Source organism: Felis catus, chromosome C1 (genome assembly GCF_018350175.1).
Source record: "Felis catus isolate Fca126 chromosome C1, F.catus_Fca126_mat1.0, whole genome shotgun sequence".
NCBI lineage: Eukaryota > Metazoa > Chordata > Mammalia > Carnivora > Felidae > Felis > Felis catus.
Window position 1 is genome coordinate 147,590,132 of NC_058375.1, and position 18,119 is coordinate 147,608,250.

The 18,119-nt window shown below is 42.2% G+C and overlaps 1 pseudogene; it reads left to right on the plus strand.

Annotated features, from left to right (window-relative positions):
- Positions 1-5,016, plus strand: part of LOC101091548 — a 55,264-nt pseudogene extending 50,248 nt beyond the window's left edge.
- The last annotated feature ends 13,103 nt before the right edge of the window (positions 5,017-18,119 follow it).

Here is an 18,119-nt window from a genome sequence, read left to right on the forward strand (position 1 = left end):
CAGAGCTGGATGTGGGGCTCTTCTCATGCCAGTAAGATCATGACCTGAGCCTGTACCAAGAGCCAGATGCTCAACAAACTGAGCCGCCCAGGCGCCTCTCTAGTAGCAGTTTTAGATTAAGGTGTTTGCAGTACAGGTGAAGAAAAGCAAACAAACTTGAGAGCTATTGTGTGGGAAGTGAAACAGTTCTCTGACTTGGGTAACTCTAGTGGAAGGGAATTGTATTTTTGGAGATGGACTGTACCAGAAAAGAAAGAGCAAGTCTGGGTGGCAGGTGAAAAGCTCAGTTTTGGACATGTTGAGTTTGATAAGTCTGAGGAATCTCTAAAGAGGCTATGTTACATATGAATATGAAGCTCAAGAAAGAAGAAGAAACTGGGGATACAAATTTAGGAGTTAGCAATATGTAAATGGTATATGAAACCATGAAAATGGATGCTGTCAGCATAGGGAGAGGGTATACAGCAGGGGTCACAAACTCAATTTTGACCTGCTGGCCATCTGTTAGTCCTCTCTTAACTATTTTGGGAAGAGAAGAGTCCCAAGGTGAAGCAAGTATTTAACAACTGAGTGAGGAGGAGAAGCCAGTAAAAAAAATTGAGAAGAAAATGTCACAGATGAAAGAAAACCAAGTTGCTATCCAACAGCCAATGTCTTTCTTCTTTGCTGACAGAACAGATTTGAGACATGGAGATGGCTTGGTATTAAAAAGATAAATCTGTAGTCCCTGTGGCTGAGTTGTGGTTGATCTAAACCAGGCATAATCTCATGCCACTCTGCCCGAAGATTGGACCAGTTGTAGGCTCTGACCAATGAGAAAAAATGGCAAAGGGTGTAGTGAGTGGGGAATTCATGGAAGGCATTTTTCTTTCCTTTATTATAAAAAAAGAGCAAGAAGAACTTCATGCATGGTGCCACTGCGCATCCCCAACCCCCCTTTACTGTTATGAACTTAGACATGATGTCAGAGCAATGTCAGGCTTCCTAAGGCTGAGACAAAATGAAATGGGGGTGATAACTCAACAGTAGAGGATAGCGAAATTAAAAACGAAAAGTGTCCATGTTGCCGATGACATAGCTGGGCTGCTTAGCTGCTCTGGAACCACCTCCTTCTACTGTTTTTGTTAAGTGAGATGATAAATACTCATGCTACTTAAGCCACAGGTAGGGGATTCTGTCACTTGCAGCTGAATGTATTTCCAGGTGTTAATTAGTGCATATTGTGTAGTGACATTGTGTTGTATAGACCTGGAGTCAGATAGATGTGGTTCAGATAGATAGTGTTTAACTTTGGACATTTTGTGTGTTTCCTCATCTGCAAAATGGAGATAATAATAGTATCTATCCCAAGAACTCTCCTATACTGTTGATGGGAGTGTAAATTAGCAAAACTACTCTGTAATTTGGCAGGATTTACTAAAACTGAAAATGCATGAAGCCTAAAGCCCCACCATTCTCCTTCTAGGTAAATCTTAGAGAGACTCTTGCCCAATGCATTGAGGGACATATACAAGATTACTCATTGAAGCGTTTTTTGTAATAGGAAAGAATTAACAACAGGGAGAAATACATAGATATCTATCTATACATAGATTCTATCAGGGGGAAATATATAGATAAGCTATAGTATATCCATATGATAGTATACCATGGAGCAGTTTAAACAGATGAACTAGCTCTCTCTATATATATCAACATGGATGGGTCTCAGAAACATAATGCTGAATAAAAAAAGCAAATTGCAGAGTTAGACATGCAGTATGATCCATTTATATATATTTTAAAAGCAGACACTACACTACATATTTTTGTGGATCTGTAAGTCTATGGAGAATAGATTGGAACAACATATATTCGATACACTCAGGAATGAGGGATAAAGAAGATAAGAAAAAATAGGGGTCATGTCTAGACAGATGATTATATCATGCCAGTAACGGGAAAGAATGACTGACTGAATCAATTCAATTCTGTGCATCTGCAGTTCAACCTTAGAAACAAAATAAAACAAAACAAAACATAATAGTATCGCTCTTCTAGGATTAAATGACATCATAGATCAGTGGCTCACAGTAAGGGCTTAACAAATGGTGGTCATCATCATTATTATTATGTCCACTTGCTGTCTCTGCCTTTTTGCTTTCTATAGGCTCTTTCTATTACAACAATCTTAGATGGGGAGTTTGGTTGGGTACTACACTCTGGGCCTAAATTTCCAATTCCCATTTATTGTTTGGAGGCCTATAACAGCAACAGGCTTGGTTTCAGCCAGGTGTTGATGTGCATTAAGACTACTCTAATGGGTTAAAAAAAAGTGCTATAAGGCCCACCCAATGGCAACCCCAACCTACTGATGTCCCAAATAACCACAAAGAGGGGAACACCTTGCTGTTGTGACTCCTTGCATTTTGCATACATAGCTTGTTTAATCAGAACTAGACTGAGCAAAACAAGAAATTTACTCATGCATGTGAAAATTGGAAATTTCAAGAAAAGAACTGGCTTCAACTTTTTCAACCGAATTGGAGGATTTCCACTGCCTTGTACCTACCTACATCTGCTATTTCCATGGCTGAGATTTCTGTTGCTTGCAGTGCTTACTTCCAGATACCTATTTTGAACCAGTCCTGCAAGCTACTGGAAGAAGCTCTGAATCATCTATGTGGAAAAAGGAAGTTAGTGGAAGCATACTCAATAGCTCACAGAATTAAAGGAAATGCTGAGAGCCATGTGTTGGGAAGAAGGGGAAGGAGGGAGCTATAGGGTCTCACTGAGGAATACATTCTCTTTCCTTAGTTGTGACATGGGAATAGTACAGCTCCACCTACCTAGAGTCCCTCTGTCATTCTCCCTGAAGAAAGAGTCTAGGGGCGCCTGGGTGGCGCAGTCGGTTAAGCGTCCGACTTCAGCCAGGTCACGATCTCGCGCTCCGTGAGTTCGAGCCCCGCGTCGGGCTCTGGGCTGATGGCTCAGAGCCTGGAGCCTGTTTCCGATTCTGTGTCTCCCTCTCTCTCTGCCCCTCCCCCGTTCATGCTCTGTCTCTCTCTGTCCCAAAAATAAATAAAAAACGTTGAAAAAAAAATTAAAAAAAAAAAAAGAAAGAGTCTGGTGGATTAATTTGTGATGGGGTACCTTGTAATCAACTGTCCTATTAAGACTCCATAGAATTGTAAGGAGTAGTCGGCCCAAAGACAAGCTACTTCCAATACAAGGGGAAGGATGCTGGCTACCAAAAATGACAAATGTCTACTACACTGTTAAATATAGTTTAGGAATTTCAAAGGTCATACATGGAAAGATAAGATATTACAACTTCATTATCTGCTTGTTTAATGACTTGGGGAACTAACTTCACAATTCTTTCTTTTCTATCTTTCGTACTGGCAAAGTGGGGTTCATGACACATACTCCTTTCTTAGGTCACCAGATGTAAGTCTCAATAAATTAATACTAACTCTGAGCTGGAAAGAGTCTCAGATCTCTTAAGGTATCGATTCTCAATCTTGCCGTGGCTGTGCATTAAAGTAACCTGGAACACTATTTTAGAATGCACACACCCAGAAAGCCTGATTTAATTGGTCTAGGAGGGAGAATTTGGGCATCAGTACCTTCCTTCCTTCCTTCCTTCCTTCCTTCCTTCCTTCCTTCCTTTTCTTTGTATTTTTCTTTGTCTTTCTTTCTTTCTTTCTTTCTTTCTTTCTTTCTTTCTTTCTTTCTTTCTTCTTCTTTCACATCAGTATATTTAAAAAGTTCCGAGGTCAGACCTGGGAGTAACTCAGTTGCTTGGTGGTTCCATATGTCTGTCCATCTCCAGGTGCCATCATGGCAAATATGGTCTGTCAAGTGCTCCTGGGCTCCTGCCTCACTATCCTGTCCCAGTCTCTCATGCACTTGAAGATGCTCATCCAGGTGGGATATAAGTCTCTTCTTCCAACAATAGAACGAAATATTTGGGGGCAGCAAGTATATCAGTTTCCTGTCTGTTTTATCATGTTCAGCACATTGGGAGCATAGATGGGAAGCATGAGTTGTTCACAGACTCTAAGACTGTGTTCAGGAGTCCTTGGAACTGTGGTCTATGGTAAAGTTTTACAGGATTTAGGCCCTGGAAATGAACAGAAAGAAGTCACACCTTCCTTTGACCAAGTTATGAATGATACAACTCAGGAGAGATGTCGGTTCGTTCTGCTGCTACCATCATCATAAATCCCTTACACATGACCAACTCTGAGATCTATGGTACAATTCATTGGCAGAGAATCCAAGTACTGTGGAATTGGTGACTCCATAGTAACCTTCTATTGTGAAGAGGGCATCCTAGGATTTTTTGTGGGTTTTATTCCTCAACTCCTAGGTGACATCACTTCCTTGTGGCTTTATAACTCACTGCTCTGTTACCTATGCACTAGACAGTGGGGTTCTACCATGAATGAAATGAAGTTATTCCCAAGCTGTCATAGGACTTTTTACCAGTATGTTGAGCTACTCCTTTGTGCTTGTCTCTAATCTTGTGGCTGTCAACAACTGGGGGCTTTCTTGGATCCCCTCCTTACTCCCCAGTGTATATTTCTTGGATAGGTAGCTAGTACATGCTACAAAAAGAGGGAAATATGAGCTGATGAAATAGCTTGTCTTTCCAGAAGGTCCCCTTTGGGAAGAGTTATTGTCGTGACTTGAGAATGTTAATTTGAAGCTGTGGGGCAGGGACAGTGATATTTCTATAGTCCCAGATGCAGAGAATTATGGGAGACAACATTGATTTCCCTCCCATGAGTGGCATTCTTTTTTAAATAATTATTTAATCTTGGAAAATAAAAATAAAAAGTTCCCAGGTCATTCTAATATGCAGCCAAGGTTGAGAAGTCCTGGGATAGACTTAGAGATAGTTTGTTCTTATTCTACTGTCCTCCTATGGAAAGTCCCTCTGTATCTCTGAAAGGTGACTGTCAGCTTGTTTTAATTCCAGTGAGGAGAGGCTCTTAGTCTGCTCAGGCTGTGATAATAAAACACTGTCGGCTGGTGGCTTAACAGAAGTTTGTTTTCTCACAGGTCTGGGAACTGGGAAGTCCAAGATCAAGGTTCTAGCAGGGATCAGTTCCTGGTGAGAGCTCTCTTTCTGACTTGCAAATGGCTGCCTCTTTACTGTGTCCCTTCCACGGAGAAAGGGCAACAAGCTCTCTGATGCCTCTTCTTATAAGGACACTAATCCTATGGATCAGGGCTCCACCCTCATAACCTCATTTAAGCTTAATTGCTTCAATAAAGGCTCTCTCTGCAAATACAGTCACATTGGGGTTTGAGGTTTCCACATATGAATCTGGGGTCGGGGGAAACACATTCAGTCCTTATCAATGAGGTCACAGCTAATTAGGTTGTAGGGTGACTCAAGTTGCTAGAAAGCTCTTCATATTAAGCACAAGCCTTTCTCTTCCTAAATTTTCCCTACCTCTTGGGTCTTAATTCTGCAGCAAGGGTTAAGAGAACTGGGAGACATCTAAGACAAGAACAACTATTTTTGCATGCATTACAGTCTCTGGAGCCTCAGGAGAATATTGTGAGCAAGATATCATTATCCCCAGTTTATAGATCAGAAGACTGATACCAGAGAGGATGAGTCATCTGCCTAAATTCATAAAGCTGATTAGTGGCAAAATGAGAATTCACACCCAAGCCTTTCTCCTTCCCAAGCCCGGCTCTTTCCAGCACTGTGCTGAAGTGATTTCTATACAACAGCCCCTAGGATATACAAAGGTAAAGTTGACTGACTCCTGAGAACATGCCTTGTTTGTCCAAATGCTGCTGGTGCTATTGCTTGTTTTTGCTTTTCTATTTCTCCCTTTCTCCCCTTTATTTCATCCATCTATTACCTACTCTTCATTCTAGCTCTGATTTACTTCTTTCACCTCATAATCTTATTTTTCCTCAATGTCTTTCCTGGAATTCCTTTCATTTTACAAACTGTAGTATGGATCAAACTTTAGCCTGTGTAAGAATCATGCAGAAATATTCTGATTCAGTAGGTGAAGTGGGGCCCAAAGGTGTGTACCATCGTTTGTCTATAATGTGTTTACAATTTTTTTATACCTGCTCTCCTTCTCCACCCCCATTTTTTGCAACAGCCTTTCTCTTTCTTTTTTTAGGAAATGATTTTAGCCCACTCTGTGTGATTCTGGTGAGTCTGTCAGTCATGTGGTCTCATGTAATCCACCATAGGAATCGACACAGGAGTTAGAACAGCATGTCAGAATGTGTACACCATTTCTCTGGACACAGTGATTGGTCTGCTTGTCACTTAGCACCCGATCCATGAAGAGCCAATCAGAATCTTTTCTCAGGATTGCCATGGATGCAGGGAGAAAAAGAGTTCTTTTCCTTGATGTTGCTGACTGTTAGTGATGCTAATGGCCATCTTTGTTCTCACACAGATAGAGTCTACCTGGGAGTGAAGTGAGCACAAAGGGAAGGAGAACATGAAGATGAAGAGTGAGAGGGACCAGTCTTGATGGCACTGCATCTAGATTTGCTGAAGGCTGTTTCTCCCTTAGGTTGCCCATTCCCTTGAGTCAATAAATACTGTTTGGTTTAAGCTTGTTACAGTTGGGTTTTACCTTCTTGCAACCACACTTAAGCTATAAAACATGTCCATTTTAGGCGTGCCTGGGTGGGTCAGTTAAGCATCCGACTTCAGCTCAGGTCATGATCTCATGGTTTGGGTGTTCCAGCCGTGCATCAGGCTCTCTTCTCTCAGTGCAGAGCCTGATTCGGATCCTCTGTCTTCCTATCTATGGGTGTTTGTGTCTGTCTCTGCACTCCCCCACCCCCACTGCTTGCGTTCTCTCTCTCTCTCTCTCTCTCTCTCTCTCTCTCTCTCTCTCAAAAATAAACATTTTTTTAAATGTCCATTTTATCCAACACTGCAATCAATACCTGCTCACAAAATAGTCACAGAGAGATTTCTCACTGTACATTTACTTTCCTGGGTCTCCAAATTGGCTGAAATACCACAACTCTTGCTGGAAATTCATGCAGAAACTGCTTTGGAATCTGTCTTTGATTCCTGGGCTTCAGCAGATACCAAGATGGGAATAGTGGTTAAGAATCCAGGCTTCAGGTTGGGCAGAAGTGGGTTCAAATTATGGCTTTACGACTTGCTACTAAGCTGCAAATTCTCTGAGGCTCAATTTTTTTTTCCCATTTGTAAAATGAGGGTAACATTATTTATGAAGCAATTATTATTACTTTGGTCTGATCCATTCCTCCTGCTCACTCTTTTTTCCCCCTATAACTGAACATGTACCTCTGGCCCATAGTGGGCATTGTCTCAGGGAGGGCCAACAATAGTACCTTTGTTCCAGCGGAGTCAAATTAAACTCTGCTTGGAATTCAAATTGTCAGTGAAAACCCACAGAAGTAGAAGGCAGTGTAGGTAGAGTCATCTGATGATAGGGCCACAGACGGAGAAGAGAACCGAGAGCTGCGGCTGAGTGCCTCAGAGTGTTGTCCTTTCTGTCTTTCCTAACCCTGTTTGTGCAGCTCTTCTGATTCACGAGCCAGTCCAGAGGCCTACTCATAAATCTGTTTTTGGTTATGTGGGATCCAACCAAAGAGCCTTAATGAATCACTCCACCTCAAAAGGTAGCTCTGAGGAGCGCCTGGGTGGCTTAGTCGGTTAAGTGTCCACCTCTTGATTTCGGATCAGGTCATGATCTCATGGTTCATGAGATCAAGCCCCGGGAAGGGCTCCATGCTGACAGTGCAGAGCCTGTTTGGGACTCTTTCTTTCCCTCTCTCTCTGCCTCTCCCTTGCTTGCATGCACACACATACATTCTCTCAAAATAAATAAATAAACTCAAAAAATAAAGTTAGCTCTGAGAATTAAATAAGATAATATGTGTGAGGTAATTCACTCAGTACTGGGGATATAATAAATGTTTAACAAATGTTTACTAGTATTCCAGCTTGACTTCCTGACCGGTGAATCCTACACGGTTAAATAAGTAAATCCCTGCTTATTACCCAGAAGTCAGCTATGTGGAGTTTCCCATGTGAGAAGAAGTTTGACTCTGAACTGGAGACTATATATCAGTGTCTACTCTTATACCTTTGGGTAGGGTAAGAATTAGATGGAAAGATTCTGATTCAGAAGGTCAGGGGTGGGAAAGTCAAATTTGAAATTACCAATTATTTTCTCTATCCATGGTGTGTTAATTCATATGGTAGTTTTCTTCTGATTGGAAGATACATGAAACTCCCATTGTTTCTCAGTATTGGGTTCTAGAAGCAGATTTGTCTTTGAAAAGACGGAGCCCCACAAATTGATTTCATATGTATTACATGTTTTAAATCAGTCCCTTGGTAGTAGACTGAATAATGGACCTCAGAGACGCCAGTCCTAATTCCTGGAACCTGTAAATGTTAACTTATCAGGAAAAGGGGGTCTTTGCAAATGTGATTTAGTCAAGGATCTTAAGATAGAGAGATTATCCAGGATTATATGGGTGGGCCCAATTTGCTACAATGTCCTTATAAGAGAGAGGCAGAGGGAATTTACACCCATACCCAGAAAAGAGGGGTATGTGAAGACAGGCAGAATCGGAGTGATGTGACCGCAAGCCAAGACATACTGACAGCCACCAGAAACTGGAAGAGTCAAGGAAGGGATTCTCCTGTAGAGCCTCCAGAGGGAGTGTGGCACGGCTGATGATTTGATTTTTGCTTAGTGAAACTGATTTTGGATTTCTGGCCTGCAGAACTGTGAGAGAATAAATTTCTGTTGTTTGAAGACACCAAATTTGTGATAATTTGTTATAGCAGCTGCAGGAAACAAATACACCATCTTAAATACATTTCTCAAATGTATTGAAAATCTGTCTAACCAAAAGCTATAAAAGACAGAAATTTTATTCTATTTATGTAAGTTATTTGGCACATTCTATCCTGCAAACTTACCAAAAAGCTGAGAAAAGTTGCTCTTGTTCTTTTTCTTTTTCTGCACCCAAAGTGGGGCATGAACTCACAACCCCAAGATCAAGAGTCATATGCTCTCCTGACTGAGCCAGCCAGGTGTTCCCAAGAAAAGTTGTCAATGCAGAGGTTCAACTCCTTCTGTGGTATCATGTGCAGACCACCCCCAATTGAATGATTTTCTTTAACAGGCAAACAGGTTGCTCTGCTTCTGATGCAGTTTCCATTGCTCCTGGGTCTTAGTTGCAAAGCTCTTCGGCCCCTTCTGAAGAGAAGTAAAAGAATATGGCTGACTGCAGATAACAAGCCCTTTCCCCCTCACTTCTCCAGGAGCAAGAGACTGGTTCATTGCACAATGGCCTTCACATATCCCTTCTCTCCCCAAGGGATGAGGTCAAGTGAGGTCAAGCATCTTGCAGGAAAATAAAGAACATTACTAAAGACTTCTTTCATTTCTCTCCTCTTATGGCAATGATCATTTTAATGTTTCTAATACTTTAAAAATATTGTACAAATATTTGTAAAAAATACAGAAGAATGTACAGTAAATAGTTCAAGTTCCTCTCTCCACAACTTCCCATTATACTCCCTTCCATGTATTTAACCGTGGTAAAATGTTTCCTTCCAGAAATTTCTTTAATGCCTGTGTACTCCAAAGGCATGTATGTGCCTGTATGTGTACTTGTACACATAGACACAGAGGCTTTTTGGTTTTTTGTTTTAATCTGATATCAATAATTGGAAAAGGCCAATTGCTGAATCAAAGCAACTCTGTTATGCCAAGATCAGGACCATGGTTCAAAAATATAGAACACTGACACTCAAGCTGGAGACGTTTGGGTAGATGCTATTTAAGCTTTTGAACCCTTGACTTCTTTGAATCCTCCTGGTTCACAGAAGTGATCGCCCATCTCCATTAAAAGCCAGCACTCTTTCCTTCTTGAGGACCATTAAGATGTCTTTCCCTGCATGCAGAATGTGCCTTCCTCATGATCTGCCCCCATTTTTCTTTCTGGTCAGTAGGCCTATATCATTAGGGTTAACTTTCGACATAACATAGTTGGGGGACATGCTGGGCCTGATAAGGAAGGAAAGAGACTACCTAAAGGAGTTATAAGACCTAATTATAATGTATTGGTAGTAGCTGAGGGAGTATTACAGAAAGTGGATTCTGAGGTCACTCCAACACGCAGGCAGAACAGTTGGATAAAGGAGAGTTTACTGATTTGTGGACACTTCCCAAAATATAAGATTTAACAGCCTGTCAAAGATCTGAGGAGACAGTGTGAACTCACCACTAGTATGGATGCTAGAAACATGGAAAAAAGGTGGCTCATGCTAGATGAAGGTGAAATGCCAAAATTGCTATGGTAGACAGTGGAGAAAGGGATTAAATGCCCAGGGAAATGGGCATGCTTAAGTGGATATATATGTAAGGCTAAAAAGACACCAGATGATTATGTACCCTGGAAAGGACTAATGGGCACATCATTCCCAAGGTCATAAGTAATGCACTCACGGGAGGGGCAACAGCATCACTAAAAGGTTCAGTGAGGAAAGTCCTTGATAAGACAGGGTTAACATTAGGAAAGATTACAGAATTAGGAAAGTGGGAAAGTTACAGAATTAGGCTCAGTAATAGCAATAGGGATGTTAGGACTCCAAAACAATACAGAGTAGGTAATGCCACTTAACTGCCAGAAGCAAGATGGATGTAATTTTCTTAATGAGTGGCAGAGTCATAGGGTACCTAAGGGGGCCTGATCTGCAGAAAAATAGAGATGGTTAATGGACACAGTATGCCTAGGGGCAAAGTAGATGGGCACCCAATAAGGGTACAACTCAGCTTATACGGTTGGAAGAAAAAGAGATGGATGGACACTAAATTGAGGGCAATTATATGCTTTGATGTCTTGCTATGATCCTGGACCTGAATTGTTTTTCAGGTGTAGAACCCATTGACTGAATAGTCACTTATAGTTAGTTATCACAAACATTTTGGAGACTGTGGGAAACAAAGGTCTCAGTTAATATAGATCTTAAGATACTCAAAGTATCATCATGGTTTTCCTGAATGGAGGTTTGTGGAGTTTCGACCAAGGTCCTGCTTACAGTGAACCAACTGGATCTACTGATCTGCCCAACAGTCATTTTCATGATCTCCAAATGTGTAGTTGGGATTGACCTATGTTGTAGTTGGCATAACTCCAACTTTGGGTTCTTGGCCTTTAGGGTATGGGCTGTCATAATGGGGAATCCCTAGTAGAAGACTCTGAAAATATTTCTTCATCCCCCCAGTCCCATCTAAGAACCAAAACCAATATCACAACCCCAGATAGGGAGATGGCAAAAGTTAAGGCTATAACTTTTGTAGAAATGGAGGACTCTACCGTATCTCCATTTAATTTGACCACCTGGCCCCCAGAAGAAGTAAGATGGCTCTTGGAAAATGATAGTTTATGGCAAACTTAAATGAATTGTCTCCCTAATTGCAACCATGGTACTATGTATGATTAATATATTTGCTAGAATAAATTAATATGGTTTCAGGTACATGACACATGCCAATTAAGTTGGCAAATATACTCTTTTATATTCTGATTAAAAAATAGCATCAGAAACAGTTTGCATTTACATAAATAATACATTTCTACAGTTTTTCCCAAAGCTATGTTAATTCTATGTTTTCTATAAGAATATAGGCCAAAATGATCTGGACCATCTGGGCATCTCAGAGAACTTCACATTGATCCATTATATCAATGATGTTATGCTAATTGGAGCTAATGAATAAGATTGGTTAGCATGCTGGAGGACTTAGTAAGACACATACATTCCATGCAAGATGAACCCTATAAAGAATGAGAATCCTGACACATAAATAAAATGTTGTAGTCTTTTTTTTTTTTTTTTTTTTTAGAGAGAGAGGCAGAGGGGAGGGGTGGGCAGAGGGTGGGAGGGAGAGAATCCCAAGCAGGCTCCATGCTCAATGCAGAGCCCAATCCAGGGTTCAATCCCACGACACTGAGATCATGACCTTGAGCCGAAATCGAGTTGGACACTCAACCAACTGAACCACCCAGACACCCCAGAATTTTGTAGTCTTGAGGTCAGTGGTGTGCTAGGGCATACCTTCCAAAGTAAAAGACAAATCATTATACCTTGACCTCCCACTACTGAGTGGGAACTCCTATCCTTGATAGGTTGCTCTCAGTTCTAGAGTCAGCATATTCCACACTAGAGAATACTTATCTAGCTCATATTCCAGGTGACAAGAAATGATGCCAGCTTTCAGTAGGTGCCAGCACAAAAAAGAGTTCTTCAGCAAATTCAAGCTGCAGTGCAAGCAGCTTTGCCACCTGAGCTGTAAGTCCCCGCAAGTCCCATGGTATTAGAGATAAGTGGCAGGAAAGATGCAATGTAGCAGCACGGTTTATGGCAAGTCCCAGCGAGAGAATAACGGTGCACATTCCTGAGATTCTGGCATAAACAACATTATATACTTAAAAGAAACAAAAACATCTGGGGTGCTAATGGACATTGGTAGAGATGGAATGCCTGACCAGGAGACACTAAACGACCATGCTTCTAGAACCACCCATTCAGAGCTGGGTTCATGTAAGGTTGCTAGAATCCTGTAGCAGTCTATTGTGAGATGAGCACGAGCTCAAGCACGCGAAGGACTAGAGAGCAAAAACAAGCTGCATGAGCAAGTAGCCCGTGACCCTCACCACTGTGTGCCAGCACTTCTCCCTCACCTCGCTTTGATCATACTGGGAATCTCTTATCCTCAGCTGACGGAAAAGCAAAATCTACAAGCTTGGTTTACAAATAGAAAAGCTTAGTATGCCAGTGCTTAAAAATGGAAGCAGCCACACTGCAGCCTCATTCGGAAGTGGCTTTGAAAGACACTAGTGAGGGAAAATCCTCCTGATGGGCAGGCGTTTGGGTGATGCACCTGTTTATCCACTTTGTGTGAAAGAAGTGGCTTGAGGTTGCAATATATCAGGACTCACGGGCAGATACACAGAAAAGAGTAAGATTTAAAGAATGGAGCAAGGAGGTGGATGAGCATAGTGGAAGAACAGAGTATGAAAATCTTTGCATTATATGTTAATGCCCTCCACAGCCACTATGACTATCCAAAAACTTATGGAATATTTTATCCCTGAGAAAGGATCCTATATAAAATTGTGACAGAACACAGAGCCTATTTTACTACAGAAGAGATATGGAAGGGGCACCTGACTGGCTCAGTCTATACAGCATATGACTCTTGATCCTCAGGTTGTGAGTTCGAGCCCCCACGTTGAGCGTAGAAATTACTTAATAAAGAGAAATTCTTTATTTAAAACTTTTTTTCAAGTTTATTTATTTTGAGAGAGAGAGAAAGAGAGCAGGGAAGGGGCAGAGAGAGAGAGAGGGAGAGTGAGAATCCCAAGCAGGCTCTGTGCCATCAGCACAGAGCCCAATGTGGGGCTTGATCTCACAAACGACAAGATCATGACCTGAGCTGAAATAAAGACTCAGGTGCTTAACCAACTGAGCCACCCAAGCGACCCAAAAAAAATTTTTTTTAAAAGGAGGTATGAGAGGGGCGCCTGGGTGGCGCAGTCGGTTAAGCGTCCGACTTCAGCCAGGTCACGATCTCGCGCTCCGTGAGTTCGAGCCCCGCGTCGGGCTCTGGGCTGATGGCTCAGAGCCTGGAGCCTGTTTCCGATTCTGTGTCTCCCTCTCTCTCTGCCCCTCCCCCGTTCATGCTCTGTCTCTCTCTGTCCCCCCAAAAAATAAATAAATGTTGAAAAAAAAAATAAAAGGAGGTATGAGAGTGGGCTTATGACTACCGGATCCACTGGTCATACCACATACCATTCTAATCAGAAGTGACCTACCTGATAGAGCCTTAAAATGATCTTCTGAGGACACAGTTGAAATGCTAGCTTAGAAGCAGCCCTTTGTAAGAAAAGGTATCCATCCTCCAGAAGACTGAATTAAAAAAAATTTATATGACACTGTATCCCCAAGTAAGATGAATGCATAGGTCCAGTAACTAAGGGATGGAAGTAGGAGAGACCTCAATTACTGTATCTCCTAATGATCCACTAGGGACTTTGTCCTTTTTGGCTCCATAATTCTACACTCTATAAGGTGAGAGGTCCTGGATTCCAAAGGAGGACACTTTTGCAAGGGGACCTAGCAAGCTTCCCATTGAAATATAGACTACAATTGCCACTACAAGTGCTAATAGGCACTTCAGATTCCTTGTGTCCAGGGACTGGCCAACAAGGAGAGGAGTTACCATCTTGGAGGGGGTAACGGGACCTTGGTCTTCAGGAGGCAGTGGAGGTGCTTTTACACAAGGGGTAAATATGTGTGGCATCCAGATAATACACTGGAGTGTGTTTTTGTACTCCTTTGCTCAATTGTAATGGTAAATAGACATGTCAGCAACCTCAAGAGGACATGGTGTCCTGAGACTAATAACACCCCTCAGGTGTGGGAGTCTGGGTAACACCAATAGATAAGTCACCAAAATCAGAAGTAGTGCTGAGGTAAGAGGAATCTAGAATGGATATTAGAGGAGAAAGATGATGAGTATCATGGTCCTAAGACCAGCTCTAGGCAGGAACTGTAATTTGTCCCATTAACCTTTCTCTTCTAAGTTTCTTTTGGGAAGAGAGGTACATTAGAATCCTGGAAGAATCACTCTTCATATATATATGTATTGTCCTTGAAGAAATGTTTCCGAGTGGCACGGGAGTGAACAGTAAATGGATATGGACATGAGCTACAATGATCCCCTTCGAGAAAAGACTTGCTGTCCTGTTAGCTCCTTCAGACTTGATCTCAGTTGCCTTGCTCAACACCACACCCTTTCCAGGGTATCTTATATCCAATGACTTGTCATGTGAGGGTTTAAAGGCCTAGCCATTTTGGGTTACTATGCAACAACTTTGATTAACTATATATATATATATATATATATATATATATATTCCAGAGTTCCCAGTGCAGTTACTTAAGACTTTGCTAGAATCCCATTGTAGTTCAACTTCTGTCTCTGCTCAATCATACTTCCTTCCCCTTCTTTCCATGAATGTTGATTTTTTTATCAGTTTTCCTTTGCATGAAACTTTATCTCAGAGTTTGCTCCTGGAGCTCAACCTATAATATCAGCCTTGATCCCTACTCTGAAGATGTGAGGAGGGTATCCTCAAAGTGGCACTAGTTTGGAATGGGACAGAACTACTGATCAGGGCAAGGAAAGCATATGTAGGGAAGCAAGAACGACGGCAGAGTTTGAAGATTTACAATACTGGGGAATTAATCAAACAAATAAAAATGAATAAACTGATTCATTGATTAATTTTGTAAATAAAAGAGGAAAGGTTTTAAAAAAATTTCTAGATTAGAGAATTTTCCAGGTCAGGGAGAAAGGGTAGATAAATGAAGACAACGTTCTTTTTTTAAAGAATTTTTTTTTCAACGTTTTATTTTATTTTTGGGACAGAGAGAGACAGAGCATGAACGGGGGAGGGGCAGAGAGAGAGGGAGACACAGAATCGGAAACAGGCTCCAGGCTCTGAGCCATCAGCCCAGAGCCCGACGCGGGGCTCGAACTCACAGAGCGCGAGATCGTGACCTGGCTGAGGTTGGACGCTCAACCGACTGCGCCACCCAGGCGCCCCAAGACAACGTTCTTGATTCAAGATCTTGGACAAAGCTGCCTACTTCATGGTGTCATCTGCTTCTGGAGCCTGAGTATGCTCAGGAATTTCTCAACTTGGGGTCCCTCATAGATGGGGATGGCCTTCTGATGGTCATGGGGGTGATGATCTGGATCTAACTTGTGGCTTATGTGAATCCAAGAAGATTTTTATTTTGATGACAGTGTACATGGTTAGCAGTACTTCCTCAGGCCTCTCCCAGTGAGGTGATCATGCTTTCTTCTAAAAACTTTGCTGTATACTCCATGTCCTGCGCCTAGAACTCAAGCCGCTGCAGCCCCGCACTCATCCGATCCGCGTCTGGGACAAACTCCCCAGGGCCCCCGGGTGGGTCCCAGCTGGCTCCCGCAGCTGCAGCAAAGTGGCAGGTGCTGCGCCCTGGGGAAGTGAAGCTCCAGGTCGTTCCAGCCCGGGGGTGCCCTCTGGGAGGCCTTCCTGCAGCTCTGCATGTCTGTGCCTCGGGCGACCCCTGGGACATACTCCACCGCAGCTGGCCAGGTGGACGCCGAGGGGTCCTCTACCCCTCTGTCATGGCGGAAAGCCGGGGGAGCTCTGGCGGAGCAAATCTGGAGGGGTCGTCAAACAAGTAAATATAAATTTAAGACAGTGGAAGCCGGTTTTCTCACTGTTGGAGAAGTACAAACACAGAAAAGGAGAAAATAAGAATACATTCTTGAGCTTGGTGGGGGAGGCATTGGTGTGAACTCTTGGTTGTTAACATATAGATATAGATAAAGACATAAAAAATAGATGCAACTGTGTGTGTGTGCGTGCACGTGCGTGCGTGTAGCTGGCTGTGTCTACTGAGAAGGACTGAGCCCAGGGACATGCTGACCCTAAGGAGCATATTTAGTACCAAGATGTGTCTTTGTAATACTATTTTCTACTCAAGGAACCAGAGCTCGTTGAAGAAATGGCTGAGGCAGGAAAAGAACAAGATGATCATAAAACATCCTATTGTTCTAGAAGCACGTTTGTTAAGAATTGTGAAGGGTCGGAGAGTTTACTCTATTTGCAGATTAACAGGTTAGCCTGCCATAGTTTCACTGATGCCCACAGAAGACAGGAAACGCAGGCGTCAGGATAAAGAGCTTTCTTGGTTCTGGCACAGCAAGGAGCTTCATGTTTGTGTAAGTGCTCTTGCCCCTCAACCCCTGTGGGGCACAGCACGGAGCACGTGCACATGCAGTGAGTCAGGCACGGCTGAGGAGGCCTGAACTTAGGGATCCTATGCACTGTCACTATTTTCAGGAAGCCTGCTCTAAACCCCCCAGTTTGGCCTAAATGCTCTTCTTCTGAATGGCCATCACACCGTGTAATTGCCTCTATCTCAGTACTTATTTAGAGGTAATCAAATAGACTGTAAGCTAGTTGATTTGGGGGATTGCGTATTACTAATCTTTGTACTCCTTGTGTTAAGTCCAGTACCGGAAACATAGGAGTTACTCATTTAATGATTTTTTAATGCATTTGAATTGAACTGAACCAATAAAGAAATCACAGTTGGTGTGAAGTTACCAACTGGTGTTACCTGGCCTACTCAGTCCTTATGACCAGGAACGGGTGGTGATCGTGTTGGGGGGGGTTAAAAAGGGCATGGTTAACACATTGCCCACCAGTTAGGGACTAACTACATAAACAATGGCACATTCATGCTATGGAATACTCTGCAGTAATTTAAAAACAGAGATGGCTCTATATGTATACTGAAGCAGAAATAAAAATCTACAAAACGTATTAAGATTTGTAAAAGAACATTGAGATTAAGGGTAATATATAAAATAAGTATGACTATACCTATATTTGCTAGTCTGTGCATGTGCATACTTATGTGGGCATATGTATATAGGTGTGTGTTTATTTATTTATGTGACAGACTCTGATGTTTTCCCACCCATTGGCCTTTCTACCTTCTTGCTTGCTGTAATATGTGTTATCCCAGGGCATGAATTATATATGATTGGTTTAAACCATCATGGAAATCCCATTTCTCTTTGACTATAATTGGTCTAGAGGCATGTCATCAAGTTCTGCTCTGTTGAGAACTTGAGGAAAAGACCAGCTTCTTAGGTAAGAGAAAGGCATGAAAAGAAAGTCTTCTTTTAACCACTCCTCCTCCCTTCCTGTTTAGGTATTTTGTGAGACCTATGCTTGGAGTTCCAGCAGCCACTCTATGACCACAATGGGAGACTTGGTTGACATGTGGAGGACAGCCTGGAAGAAAGATAGGAAAAGCCCTAGACCCTTGACTTCATCATGAGCTTCCAGACCAACTAGGGATCACCTACTTCCAGATTGCTCCCAGTTGAAGAAGAATTGTCCTAATGGTTGTCACTATTGGTTGAGTTTTCTGTCCTGTGCAGGCAAAATTTTTCCATTTGCTATGTGCTATTATTATTTCACAGCATACTATTTGGGCATTCCCC